Source organism: Gigantopelta aegis, chromosome 7 (assembly GCF_016097555.1).
Source record: "Gigantopelta aegis isolate Gae_Host chromosome 7, Gae_host_genome, whole genome shotgun sequence".
Taxonomy (NCBI): domain Eukaryota; kingdom Metazoa; phylum Mollusca; class Gastropoda; order Neomphalida; family Peltospiridae; genus Gigantopelta; species Gigantopelta aegis.
The window spans coordinates 22,156,404-22,172,682 of record NC_054705.1 but is presented as its reverse complement, the minus strand read 5'-3'; positions in this window follow the sequence as shown (position 1 = coordinate 22,172,682).

Genomic DNA, 16,279 nt, shown 5'->3' with positions numbered 1-16,279 from the left:
GAACGACCCTTGGGTATATATATATATATATATATATATATATATATATATATATATATATATATATATATATATATATATATAAACTTACGATCAAAAGAAAGTATACCAATTATTTTTTCAAAGTATTAAAAACAACACAAAACACAAGTTGACGCAAATGTTATATTTTGAAAGTAAAATAATTTGGCGATAAATAAACACGAGTATACTGAATAAAACCCATAAAATGATAATATCACAGTGCACAACAGCACTAGGGGTGAAATGTACGATTTCATAAAGGACCACTCATAACGAAGGTGAATAAATTTGACCACAAAGAACATGTGTCAATAGCGTGTATGTCCACCATGTGCAAGTATGCAAGCATGGACCCGACGTCAGACAGCGCTTGTTAAGCGCCTAATGACGACATCAGGTATTGCTCTCCACTCCTGCCTCAGTGCCTGTACCAACTGATCCCTGTTCATTGGAGGATTAGGACGACGTCGAATTCGCTGGTCAAGATGATCCCACACATGTTCTATGGGTGGCAGGTCAAGTGAACGGGCTGGCCATGGCAAAAAATTGACGTTGTTTACAGCGAAGAACTGTTGCACCACACGAGCTGTATGAGGTCTGGCATTGTCCTGTTGAAACAAGAGTCTAGGATGGTGTTGCAAGAACGGTAACAGGACGGGACGTAAAATCTTGTTGATGTAACGGTGTGCGTTAAGATTTCCGTCGATGACAATAAGGTCTGTCCGCTGTTGGCCACAGATACCGCCCCAAACCATCATAGATCCACCACCAAACGGTTCAGTCTCCTGAACACAGTACGGAGCTGTTCTCTCTCCTGCACGTCGGTATATATCAGTCCTGCCATCAGCTCTGAATAACTGGAACCTGGTCTCATCAGAAAAGAGTACACGTTGCCATTTCCGATGTTGCCAACGTTGAAACTGACGTGCCCAACGTAAACGTCGAAGTCGATGTTGCTTCGTCAATGCCATCCCTCTGAATGGTCGATAGGCCCTGATATCATGCTGTCGTAGTCGACGACGTACAGTGTGACGACTGATGACATGTCCAAGGCCAGTCGCTGCAGATGACGTCACAATGAGGAATCTGTTACGTAAGTGTAAGGTGCGGAGATGGCGGTACTCGTTGGTTGTTGTGATGCGGGGTCTTCCACTTTGTGGTCTGTTTGCAGTCCTGCCAGTCACCCTGTAACGCTGTATCAACCTGGTGATCGTCAATTGTGTGCAATTCAGGATTCTTGCCACATGGGCATAACTCGCACCCACCTGGACCATACCAATAGCTCTCTCTTTCTCTTTCTTCAGCAGTTAGACTTGCCATGTTCTCTGATGCTTTACTGTTGACTGAGGCTGTTCTAAGCAATGGCACCCTGTTTATACCCTTATGTGCTCGAGTATCATGTTTCTCGTGCAGTATAAATATGATGAATAAACTCATTTTGCACGTGCGGCTTCGCCCAAACACAGCAATGTGCGACTATTCGTCATTGAATGCATTATAACGAACAATACTGGAACCTATCAAACCTTCCATGAACGTGTATTGTGTTTATTTATAATAAAAATAATTGGTATACTTTCTTTTGATCTTCAGTTTATATATAATAACTAAGCATTTTGAAAGGTGAGAGTTTGACCGAGTTTCAGAAGGACATTGTGAACAAACTAACGATTCTTCTAATTGGATGAGATATCCAGCAAACAAAAAGGTGAAACAAACAACAAAAAACCTAATGACGGGAAACCCGAAAAATCAACAGAATTTGTAAATAAAATTAACCAGAACTCGAAATCATATCCACAATCCTTGATAATCAGTCTGTTGACATTCAAACTCGTGTCGATACTCCAACAGGAGCTATGAAAAAAATATGTTTAGATGCGGCTGAATTGTCTCTAGGATATTTCACGATCGTACATGATCAGGCAACGTGTAAAACTCAAAGGTACTCAATCACTGGACGGTAACACACACAATTGTCGAGTCATCAGCGGAAAATATCATGAGCCCAAAAACAAACTCAGGAAACACATATAATTGCTCAACAAATAAAGTGATTACATTTTCATCCAGCTTCCAGATCCTGAGAAACTTCCATTTTTTTTAAATACAGTTCAGCCCATAGAAAAAACATTACAAACTTGAAATAAGTAATACTGGAAATTTCAACCTTTACAAAATAAATATCATTTCATTTAATAATTACGTTATGCACACAGTTGCACAATCACTAAAATAATTGCTCTTTGGTTCAGCTTCCGTTTGCAATTTACAGTTTGTAAATGCACTGTAAATCCTGAGAAACTTCAACTTTTATAAATACGTCAATTTAACTCATAGCAAAAGCATTACCAACTTGAAATGATTAATTCTGGAAATTTCTAAAGTGTATAAATATAAAACTAACATGTCTTAATTGCTTGTTAGTCTAAAATTAGCCTAAAACAATTTTACAGAAAAAGCCTTTAGAACATTTATAAAAACGACATTATTGACCAGGCACAGAAACACGCTATTGTACGTTGCAAATACATTGGGAATTCAAGCAAATAATACACACACATTCTAATGTGCATAAAGATGAGACTATCACTACACATTTGCGTGTTTTGCCAAATTCCAATACAAAATAGTTTTAATGAAAATACCTTTGAGGTAATTATAAAAACAGCATTTTAAAGGGACATTCCTTAGTTTGCTGCATTGTATGATGTTTCCGACTAATAAAATATTTCTACGATTAAACTTACATATTAAATATATTTTCTTGTTTAGAATATCAGTTTATGTATATTCAATGTGTTTCTGGTCGTCTTAATATTAGTAAGAAGCCCAAACAGGATGTTGTCGCCAAATAATTTCGTACGTACGAAAAAATTATAGTTTAGGAAATAAAAATAAATTTAACCTAGTACAAATATTAGAACGATCAGAAACACATTTAATATACAGCCACTAATATTTTATGCAGAAAAAATATATTTGATATGTAATTACAATCGTTAAAAAGTCTCTGTTAGTCGATAACATCTTAAAAATTGCAGCAAACTCAGGAATGCCCCTTTAAATAAAGTCGAAAATCGCAAGGCCAAAACACGGACATCAAACATTAAATTAACACATTTAGCGATCGTAACATAATAATATGCCATCAATAAATTACGGCAACTATTTACAAACATAATTTCATACACTATAAACATATTATTATTAAATATAGCTAAATGTAGCTCGCATTGTGCATCCAAACGATCACTAATAACAATAGTTACGTAATTTCGTTTTTGTCTACAGTGTGCGACACGACAAACGGCACCACTAAGAATTTCATTAAACAATAATTATAATACATGGCATAGTTCCAAACATTATACAATACAAGCAAATATGCAAATAGTTACTACTAAATGTAAAAATAAATATTCTGTTTTATCCAATGTTAAAATTACTTGAGAAAAGTTCAAGTCACATCACTCATTTAAGACAATTGTTGGAACAACCATGACACGATATATATATATATATATATATATATATATATATATATATATATATATATATATATATATATATATATGAATTATTTACAATAACTATTACAGCCCAAATATACATATTTGTTTTTGTGTGTGTTTGTATGTGTGCCTGTGTGTGTGCGTGTGTGTGTGTGTGTGAGAGTGCGTCTGATAAATATTAAAGGGACATACCCTAGTTTTTTAAACACTAACGCTTATTTTTGACTATAATAACCGTTTTTGATAACTTAAATCATACTTTACTTTGTTAAGATTATCAATTTCCGTACATTCCAAGTGTTTTTGGTCATCCTGGTGTTTTTAATATCACAAAATGTATTTCTCACATGTTTTAAAACGCACGTGCGTCGAGTTATAACAGTTATGGAGTTGAGTTTTAGTCTATTTTTAGATGGTAATTCACCGTTTCAAAGTCACAGACTCATGTTTCACTCAATTGTAACTTTATCCAAATATGTTACAGGTTTGTAGATTAACTAAACTTAGTGCTAATTTTCACGGTTTGAAACTAGGGTATGTACCTTTAAGATTAGCACATTTAGTAGTACTTACAATAATGTGACATCACATTACTTTATTCCATTTGTATTATATTATTGTCTTTATTACTTGATATCATTTGTGTTATGCTATTGTCTCTATTATGTTATTGCATTTGTACTAATACTGTTATACTATTGTTTCCTGTAAGCCCTATCCTGTCACTACAGCTTATATTACCTTTTTCATGACACCCAATTGCCCAGTGTATTTTTGTTCTGGGGTGTCATTAAACATTAATTCATTAATTACTTCATTAGTTCATCCATTCATTCTACAGCTTATGCATCACGTGCTTCGTGTGCCGTTCTATGAGAAGTTCTAACAATGATTTTTTATTGGTGAGGACCGCCCAGTAAGACACAAGGACGTCGGAGAGGTTAACAAAGCACAAGCCCATATATATTAGATGATCAGTTACAATCACATACGTTGCTGGTCATGGTCCACGAAAAATAACAACATCATTTATTTAATCGGGTATAAAAGGATAACATGTATGGAATACGTAAACAGAATTTCTAACTGAAACACATAAATTACAAAGGAAAACAATCGATTTTTCTACTAAAAATAACGTGACAGACAATCATATTTTTAATAATTAATAGAAACTTTTGCTAATATAAAAATCTATGAACTTTTATTAAGTGAAAAGCAAAGTGAATTTCAAAATAAAAGAAACAAAAATAAAACAAAACTAATAATAAAACCCAAAACATCGCCTCCAAAATACACTCAGAACCCCACAACACACAAACACACACACACACACACACACACACACACACACACACACACACACACACACACACACATACATACAGAATGAATAAAACGTTTATTTTGCTTAACAACAACACTAGAGACCATTGATTTATTAATCATCGGCTATGGGATGTCAAATATTTGGTAATCTTGACATAGAATCATAGAGTAGAAACCCGCTACATTTTCTCCAGTAGTAGCAAGGGAAGAAGGAAAGAGTCGGACATATGGTTAAGGACCACAAAGATATTGAGAGAGGAAACCCGCTGTCGCCACTTCATGGACTACTCTTTTCGGTTAGCAGGAAGGCATGTTTTATATGCGCCATCACACAGTCAGCATAGCACACACCACGTCCTTTGATATACCTGAGTTGGCACACTGCCTGGAATGAGAATAGCCCAATGGGTCCACCGACAGTGATCGATCCTAGACTAAGCGCTCATCACGCGATCGCTTAAACACTACGCTACGAACCGCTCCGCAAAATGCACGTACCTTCAGTGTTGTAATACTAATTTGAATGAAGGAATGTTTAACGACACTCCAGCTCGAAAAATACATCGGCTATTGGGTGTCAAACTATGGTCAATGCAAAACATTAAGCGATGAACCATGCGTCAATATAAAAAATGAAACAGTTAAATCAAAACAGTGTAAAGAACAGTTCCTGTGCAAAAAAACAACACAAAAAAAATCACAAATAGTTATATTAAATTTTAGAATTAAATACAGTAAAACGAGTAATAATTTGAAGATTAAAACTATCATCTTGATGATTGAAGTTCCAAGTGACAAGGACACTATGTGTGTATGTGTGTTTGTGCGCGCGCGCACACGTGTGTGTATGAGTGTGTGTGTGTGTGTGTGTGTGTGTGTGTGTGTTTGTGTGTGTGTGTTTGGTCGTATGCAAATGTCACCGTTAAAGAAATGTTAAATTAATTGTGTCACATCAGCCGAGCGCTTTACCACTGCGCTACGTCCCGCCCCACAAAAATGTACATACCTTTAGTATTAAAAATAATTTGAATGAATGGATATTTAACGACACCACATCACAACCAAAGCCATCGGCTATTGAGTGTCAAACTATGGTAAATGCAAAACATTAAGTGATGAACCATGCATCAGCATAAACAATTAAACAGTTAAATTAAAACACAGTGTAAAGAACATATACTGTGCAAAAAATAAAAATATCACAAATATATTTATTACGAACGCACAGAGAGACAGAGAGAAGGACACACACACACACAGAGAGAGAGAGAGAGAGAGAGAGAGAGAGAGAGAGAGAGAGAGAGAGAGAGAGAGAGAGAGAGAGAGAGAGAGAGAGAGACTGTGTTAGTAAATACTTTTGTATTGTAAATACTTTTGTAATATGATTGTGTCAGTGTGTGTGTGTGTGTTTGTGTGTATGTGTGTGTGTGTGTGCGTATGTGTGTGTGTGTGTGTGTGTTAATCTGTGTGTGAGTGTATGTGTATGTGTGTGTGTGTCAGTGTGTGTGTATTAGCGTGTCAGTATGTATGTGTGTGTGTGAGTGTGTGTGTCGGTGTATGTGTGTGTGCGTGTGTGTGTGTGTGTCAGTCTCAGTGTGTGCTTGCGTGTCAGTGTGTCTGTGTGTGTGTGTGTGTGTGTGTGTGTGTGTGTGTGTGTGTGTGTGTGTGTGTGTGTGTGTGCCACAAGTCAAGGATAATCTTTTCACAATTAAGTTTATTTTAGAACATTTATTGTAAATAAGTTTGTAATTAAAAGTATAATGTGCAGCTATGAGTCATAGCTTGCTAAGATAAATCGTGTGTTCTAGTTTTATTGTGAGAGAAACCTTGTAGAAATATTTCGAACTGTGTAATTCTGGGTTGGTGACAACGGTAAGTAGAATATATTTTAGTTTATTGAATTTGTGTTGTAATGTATACAGTGTTGTATAATTTAATGTATTAATAACTGTATACAATTGTTAAAGAAATGTTAAGGGATCACACCGCTATTTCAGCCAACGAATTTAGTTCCATGAAAAAGAGTACCTTTTTTCTTTATTTTATTATGTTGGTGTCTGAACAGACTTGACAGTATGATTATGGGATATTGGAAGGGTAACATTGCCTCTTGATTTTGGAATATCAAACTGACAGATGCATATCTGCTTAGCTACAAGCAAGACCATTGTTTGCTATGCCTGTGATACATATATTTAACGAGAGTAGCCTCCCCTCCATTAGCCCATGTGCTTAGGAGAGTGGATAATCAAATTTGCAGGTGGCGAAGTATCAATTTTATTTGCTTAAATCCTGTCACAGGGGCTGTTCACTTCATGTCAGGTAGTATATAGCACCTACTGTTAATAATTTAGTCAGTGCTTGGCTTTATATTTGTACTGTCACCAATGTATAATCAATAGTGGTGAGATACCTAAACACTATTTTACCAGTGCATAGCACCGGCCCGGCCGTGACCATGTTGTAATTGGTGTAAACTTCACCAGCCATGTGCTTTCGTGTTCTCAGAGCATCGGCACACACTAGGCTACACATTTTTATTTTTTGAAGTGTGGTGGATATTTTAATCAGCACTAATTAGCATAATAATTAAGGAAATATAGCATGAATGCACTGTGGATAGCCACCACTTTGCATAAAATTAATAGAAACACAAGACAGAGTAATGTAAATAATTGTGTATTATGGAATGGATATATCAGACATTATAAAAATATGGCATATGGTGTCATGAATAGTAGACTGCCAGGTCAGGATAAACACAAGCCAATTAATGTTCACAGGCTTCGATACATGATTCAGGTCAAATAGTCACTTTACCAAAATCGTTTGATGTTTCTCACTTATGTCAGCACAGTTTGTGTGCCAATATACACCACTTAAGTCTAGAGCCACATGTAATCAATAATCAAAGGCAGCACTGTAGAAATATGGTTCCAAAGAAATGTTCAGGCCATGGTATATATCCAGATTGCATTTTATAATAGTCCAGGTAAATAAATAAATACATACATACATACATACATACAAAATAACATATATAATATATATATATATATATATATATATATATATATATATATATATATATATATATATCCGAAAGAATTCACCGAGTGTTCACAGTTTGTTGCTGACAGAGTTATAGTTCAGTTCGGGGTCGAGTAAGTTTTTTGAATATGTTATTGTCCGATGAAGTCTATCATACATATTGTATCTTTTTCTTCTTAGAGATGCCCTCCTGGCTTGGAATTGCTGTGTTCGTTGACGACTCGCATGTCTCCTGGCTATCCGCTCGATGCTCTTCAAGTGGCATATGACCGATGTTTTGTCACGTACCCCAGCTCCCACAGCTGTACATCTTTGAATGACCGAACTTGAAAACCCACTGTTCAGCATATGCACGGCACTGTGTATGCGGCTGGTGAAATTTCTATGGTATGTAACAGTTTTTGGATTTGTTCTGTTGTATGCTCTGTTGACGCTCTCACACTTTTGAGTATTTGTGTTCAGTTTAGTCTTCTCATTGGCTTTTACACCCAGTCTTATGTCTATGCATTGTTTAATCAGTGCCTCGTCCTCTACCGTGACATTTAACTTTGTACCGGTAGGCATGAATGTCATGTTTGATCGTCCCTTTTTCACCCCTGAGCACACAAAGGAATGCTTTCTGCATGTTGCTCCACATTTCCCAGTCACATAATATAGTATACTCGTAGCAGTGTAAGACAGTTTGCTTACTAACTTGTTCATGATGCCGGCAAGTTGGTTGTGTGCCGATGTATATTCACTGTGGCAGCGCTGTCTCAAGTCGATAGCAAATCTTTTTTTAACCTTTTCTCGTTCCGCTTTTGTGTTTCCAGGGAACATGTTGTCACTGAACTTGACCCTTTCTGTAAACTTCCTTTGTGATTCGGATAAATGACGGGTGTCTCTCAGATTTTTTATCTTCACTTTAGATATTTTGCTCTGGGATGACTGTAATCTGGACACGGCATGGGAATCGCCATCAGTTGTGAAGAATCCAATCGTGAGTGGAGAGACGTCTGATGAGAAGTCACTTGAACACTGAGCTGCAGAATGTTCTTCGTCTCCTACTGTGTCGTCAAGCCGGAGATTTGCTATACAGGTACCTGTATGATCGGGGCAGAGTATTAGTCTATTTTCTCTAGCTGCTTGAAGCTCACGAGCCTTGCAGAGTTTATTTCCTGTGTAAAGTCCTATTATTTGTTTCTTGCCAGTCTCATTTTCCACCATAGTGTAAGTTGCTTGTGTAGCCGGTTGAAATGGTGTTGAACCACACCCACTTGAAAGAGGATTGTTGTACCGGCAGTCTCCTTCTATGGCAATGGGATGGTCAGCTGAAAATCCCCTATTAATGTTCAGTTGTACTAAGTCTGCTCTGCGTGTGGACATGTCAAGTTTATTGAGACTGGTTGTCACTCGTCCCACTTCGTTGGCAGTATTCTGCATTCCGCTGGTAGCTGGGGGTGTGACTCCAGCACACAGCATTATTCCCCGGAAACCGGTAACACCGACAGATGTGCTCTGTAGTCCTACGTGTACACCGACATTTGGCTTTGCTGATTTTGGCCCCCTCCTAGTATTCTGTGTTGTCTCTTCATACAGTTTGTATTTTTTACTTGTGAATGAACACTTTTGACATCTCAGTCCTGCACGGGTGCACAGGTCCCATTTCTGACACAAGTCTAGATTCCATGTGTACTTGCCAGTGCACCCTGGAGAAGCTAGTCTGTGGTCTTCATTACTGTCATTAAACATCTTTAGAAGCATACCACAGTGTATAATTTTGGAATCATTCATGTCCATTTTTGCTTTCAGGAACTCGCCTGCCTGTGTACCACCTCCAGTTGAGATCCGTGTTGGTCGGAGAAGTCTAATGTCACTGGGAATTCCATCCGCATCCTTGACGATGTATGACTGTCTATCACAATGGTGTACCACAGCGTTGAACTCTTCTTGACTAAGTCTCTTGGTAACTGGTATGTTGTCACCTTCAGGCTTAAGACACTTTGTTTTAGTAACACCTATAGTTCTTTTGAACAGACATTGGTGTCCCTTTTGAAAGGCACCCTTGTTGTGCAGGTTTTCTGTTGGATTTTCTTTGGCTTCTTTGTTAGCACATTGGGTGTGGTATATTCTCTTAGTATAAGGAAAACTGTGAACTTTTGTATCTCTTAGCATGTAGCAGTCTTCAGTGGAATGGAACCTGTGGTGTGTGTTATGTTAATAAATACTCTCATGCAGTAAACTGATGCGTGTTCTGTTTTGAATTGGTCTATGAATGTGGTCAGTTCTCTCAGCCATCAGATACTTTAGTCTTCAGTTCACTCCCAGTTTGAAATTGCCCATGCGTCCTGTTGACAGCTGCCAGTGTGCATACTTCCCTCTCATACTGTCCCAAAATAACCTTTTTGTGGCTCACTTGAATTTACCAAATCCAATATTTAAATTAAATTTTTAATAAAAGTTCATGCATATGACATATTAAAATATGCCAGTACCCAGTATGGTCTTGTAATTTTAATGTGACCATTTCATAAGGTTCTGCTGTCAGTACCCCCCATTATACAACAGCAAACATTTGGAATGTCACCTCCATGTTATAACTTTGGTCAGGTGAACTTGAGGTGTGGAGAAGCTTAATTTTCTATTATTTCAGCCCAGTGTTGCTAACCCCCGGGCCAATCTTCATGGCCTCTTGCGTTAATGCATATTAGAAGACATGACCAAATTTGGTGTTTTCCTACTAGGTATGCGTCATAGTATGTCATGTGTCAAAACTGACTAGCTATCCCATTCCAAACCCCCTCTTAAGGGATCACACCGCTATTTCAGCCAATGAGCGACGTGTAGGCGACGAATTTAGTTCCATGAAAAAGAGTACCTCTTTTCTTTATTTTATTATGTTGGTGTCTGAACAGACTTGACAGTATGATTATGGAATATTGGAAGGGTAACATTGCCTCTTGAGTTTGGCATATCAAACTGACAGATGCATATCTGCTTAGCTACAAGCAAGACCATTGTTTGCTATGCCTGTGGTACATATATTTAACGAGAGTAGCCTCCCCTCCATTAGCCCATGTGCTTAGGAGAGTGGATAATCAAAATTGCAGGTGGCGAAGTATCAATTTTATTTGCTTAAATCCTGTCACAGGGGCTGTTCTCTTCATGTCAGGTAGTATATAGCACCTACTGTTAATAATTTAGTCAGTGCTTGGCTTTATATTTGTACTGTCACCAATGTATAATCAATAGTGGTGAGATACCTAAAATGTATTGTGGTGTATTTGAAGAGTATGTTGTTTGTGTAATACGGACATTGTTTAATAGTGATCGACGAATGGTCTTGACGGGTGATGGTGATAGTTATGGTGGTCAGCGAATGGTGGTGACGAGTGATGGTGATGGTTATGGTGATCAGCAAATGGTGATGACGAGTGATGCTGATAGTTATGGTGGTCAGCGAATGGTGGTGACGAGTGCTGCTGATATTTATGGTGATCAGCGAATGGTGGTGACGGGTGATGGTCATGGCCATGCTGATCGACGAATGGTGGTGACGGGTGATGGTGATGGTTATGGTGATCGACGAATGGTGGTGACGAGTAATGGTGATAGTTATGTTAGTCAGCGAATGGTGGTGACGACTGATGGTGAAGGCTATGGTGGTCAGCGAATGGTGGTGACTGGTGGATGGTGATTTTTACGGTGATCGGCGAAAGGTGGTGACGAGTGATGGTGATGGTTATGGTGATCGACGAATGGTGGTGACGAGTGATGGTGATGTTTATGGTGATCAGCGAATGGTGGTGACTGGTGATGGTCAGGGTCATGGTGATCGACGAAAGGTGATGACGATTGATGGTGATGTTTATGGTGATCGACGAATGGTGGTGACGAGTGATGGTGATAGTTACGGTAGTCAGCGAATGGTGGTGACGACTGATGGCGATGGTTATGGTAGTCAGCGAATAGTGGTGACTGGTAGATGGTGATGGTTATGGTGATCGACGAATGGCGGTGACGAGTGATGGTGATGGTTATGGTGGTCAGCGAATGGTGGTGACGTGTGATGCTGATGTTTAAGGTGGTCAGCGAATGGTGGTGGCGAGTGATGGTGATGGTTATGGTGGTCAGCGAATGGTGTTGACCGTTGATGGTGATGGTTATGGTTGTCAGCGAATGGTGGTGACGAGTGATGGTGATGTTTATGGTGGTCAGCGAATGGTGCTGAGGGTGATGCTGCTGTTTATGGTGGTCAGCGAATGGTGGTGACGGGTTCATGGTGACGGTTATGGTGGTTAGCGAATGGTGGTGACCGTTGATGGTGATGGTTATGGTTGTCAGCGAATGGTGGTGACGAGTGATGGTGATGTTTATGATGGTCAGGGAATGGTGCTGAGGGTGATGCTGCTGTTTATGGTGGTCAGCGAATGGTGGTGACTGGTGATGGTGACGGTTATGGTGGTCAGCGAATGGTGGCGACGGGTGATGGTGATGGTTATGGTAGTCACCGAATGGTGGTGACGAGTGATGGTGATCGGCGAATGGTGGTGACGGGTGATGGTGATGGTTTTGGTGGTCAGTGAATGGTGGTGATTGTGATGGTTATGGTGGTCAGCGAATGGTGGTGACGAGTGATGGTGATCAGCGAATGGTGGTGACTGGTGGAGTGTGATATTTATGGTTGTCGGCAAAAGGTGGTGACGGGTGATTGTGATGGTTATGTTAGTCAGCGAATGGTGGTGACGATTGCTGATGATGGTTATGGTGGTCGGCGAATAGTGGTGATGGTGATGGTTATGGTGGTCAGCGAATGGTGGTGACGGGTGATGGTGATGTTTATGGTGATCGACGAATGGTGATGACGAGTGATGCAGATGATGACTATGGTAACAGGTGAACACTGACGAAAATAGTGATGATTAAGATGAACTTTGATGGCGAACTGTGAATTGTGTTAAATGGAGCAAAAGTATAACATTTTAATGAATGAACTGGATATGTGTATTATTTTTATTATATATATAAACGTGTGTGTGTGAGTGTGTGCGTGTGCGTGTGTGTGTGTGTGTGTGTGTGTGTGTGTGTGTGTGTGTGTGTGTGTATGGATCGTGTGTTTTGTAAATGTTTATTGTCTCAGAACATGACAATTTGGTGGTGGTAGTGTTGAGGTTCTAAATTATATTAACTGCATATTTAAAAAATAGAAATTGTGCATTCAAGTAAAAAAAGTGTTGTTGTTGCTAAAAGCATCACACACACACACACACACACACACACACACACACACACACACGCACGCACGCACGCACGCACACACACACACATGCTAAATGTACAATCACAATTAATATGATATAATAATATTTCTGTATAATCGTTTTAGTGTATTAATTATGATTCAAAACACAATATCCAGAGATAATATTCTTATACTTGTTTTATGTATACTATAATAGCTGGGCCGTTTGGACATGTTCCTATCGTTCTGACCACTTCTCTTTTGAGATGATCTGCCGCCTACCTTACCCGGTGCCGCAATTAGCAAGGATCTTTTTTCCGTCTAGGTATTTGCTTATTGGTATAAACCATATACTGGGATGGTACAAAATGTCTGCGCCCGTTATATATAATAGCCGTCACATTTAACCGTTTTATTAATTAACTATACGATAATACTTGTTGATATTAAGCAATAATGTGCATTATGTATCGGTGAAATGGCATACCTGTCCTAAAGCCTTGCTTTAGCATTCCTTTAACGGTTTTGTTACTCAGACTAGCAGAAATCCGAGCCATAATAATCCCAGTCTGGATTGATATCCTTGGTGTTTTCAATACTTCTATTAGAGATGAGTTCACACTGGTGACCGTTGACGTTGACTTTGAAAGCCAAACAGCTGGTTTTCCTGCCACATTTCGCCGAACATCCCATCAATGACGTGTGATTTATCAGCTTAGAGTGTTGACTTAACAGACGCTTCCCTGATGTACGCCAGAAATATTGTGGAATACCGCATCCTGAAAAGTCAATATAAAATCATTTTAGAGTGTTGTGTCGGTTACTTCAGGTTGCATATTATCGAATATTTACGAAGTATAACCAACTGTGGCTCTGGTTAGTAGTAATATGTGAAATTGTCCATTGGTAATAAATACACATACCAATATCCATTTATTTGTTATACAGTTGTTATGTAGAATACGCAAGAGGTTGAAAGCATGAAAACACTGCAGGGTACCCCAAGAAATAAAAGTGCGATTTTCAGGAAAACTGAGGGTTGTTAATAGAGACCCCCATTTTCTTGCAGGTAGATTAAATACGAGGTGCCACACGTTTTATGAGTATACTGTCTGGGTGTGTTTATATACGGCTAAATTCAGTTTTATTAGTAAACGTTAAAATTATTAGCAATAGGAAATAATTTGGTACCTTGGAACCTATCATAGCGATGTTTGAAGTCCACACCTCTCCCTCCCTCCGGGATGGTGCATATAAAATATCTCTTAATACGAATGAAAAAACTAAAATATAGCGGGTTTCCTCTCTAAGACTATATGCCAAATTGACCAAATGTTTGGTATCCAATAGCCGATGATTAATAAATTAATGTGTTCTAGTGATATCGTCAAAATAAAACAAACAAACTATGATGGAACTAAAATATACAGGAATGGTTCATACCATTTTCTTCAGTGCCAAATATTTGAACTTCACACAAGATCAATACATCAGAAGAGTCCTTCACGCTGCATTTTCTTATGCGGAAGAATCGGCCTCTGGTTGGTTGATCGCATGTAAACGGTGTAACTAAGACAAACGACAGAACCGGCGCCAGAACATCCTTCAGGGTTTTGTGAAAAAGATTTCAATGACAAAACTGTGAAGTCTTTCCGCTGTAATAAAGGAAATATTAAAATACGATATTACTGTAAAGAAAAAAAAAAGACAATATTAAATAGTGATTGTATATATGTAATATTGGCAACAAAACTTGGGTTACAATTATCTTTTCTTATATATATATATATATATATATATATATATATATATATACATTGTGTTAAATTATTTAAATGTGTTTTAATGTAATGTTTACATACTTGTGTATTTTATCTGTCGATATGGCCATATTTCAAATTACGACTTTTGGTGTCGGGTGGAATTTGAAACTGCCCTTGTGTTCACTATAGGAAGTGAAGTAATCTAATTTTGTAGGAGGCAGGACGAGCTGCATTAATAGCATGCATAATACATTCATTAATTAACCCATTTTGACTTTAAATTTAAATAGTTTTGGTGTCAAACATTGATAGAAACCAAAGATGCCAACTTAACATAATCAATGCAACATTCTGTCAAAAGTATGAATGAACTTTGGTTAACCCTAGTTTTTTTCATAACCAAGAAACATGATTGAAATGTAGATAAACTAACTTACTTCTCTGATTAACCCTTTGTTTTCTATAGGCACTTTGGTGTTGGTGTTTTATGAACATTATATTTTGGTGTCGGATGGAAATAAAATATCATCTGTATAACACCCAGATAAATATTTTAAAGTGTGGGTTTTTTATCATCGTACTTCATTATCAAATGCCAGTCATGATTCTTAAAGAGGCAGTCCTGTTTTACAGACATTTAAACTTTACCCCGACTAACAAAGCTTTTCATGAATAAAACTGGATATTATTTACATTTTCTTCCTTAGAATATTAATGTGTGTATACCATGTGTATCTGGTATAGCTAAGGTTTATAGTAGCTTAAAGAGGATTTGGTTTTACGAACATATGGAAGGCAAACTCTAGTTGGAGCTGGTGATTTGAATTGTTATGTCTGGTGTTGACCACTTTTGAAATATGCCCGTATGCAGACTCTCGTAACTCCATATAACTTTATAGATGAGGTCTGACTTTAAATACAATTTGTTTGTCGTGTCTGTCTTTGTGCATTGATGATAATTTAAATGTATTTCTATCCTAACAACCCCTTCCCAAGACACACACTGAAAACATCCATGGTTCATGCTGTCGGTAGCCAATTTAGACAATAATCTATCCGACACCTCAAACATAATAATAATACCAAATATTCAATTAGCGTAATAGCGATCTCGCGACCGGTAACGAGAAACGGTTTTATCCAGAATACAGCGTATGCCTATGTTTGTTTATTTTAATAATCAAGGTTATTAATTTTAACGACATGTATGACAGCAATGTAACGGTGATTCAACGTCAGGAAGATCTGTAACTTGTTACTTTAATTTTGTAAAGTCTTTGAACCAAAGTAATAAAAACAAACCGACAATGCCTGCTAATTTGAATACACATGCCAGTTCAGGGCAGAAAGACATGTAGGCTATCCCAAGGCCTGAG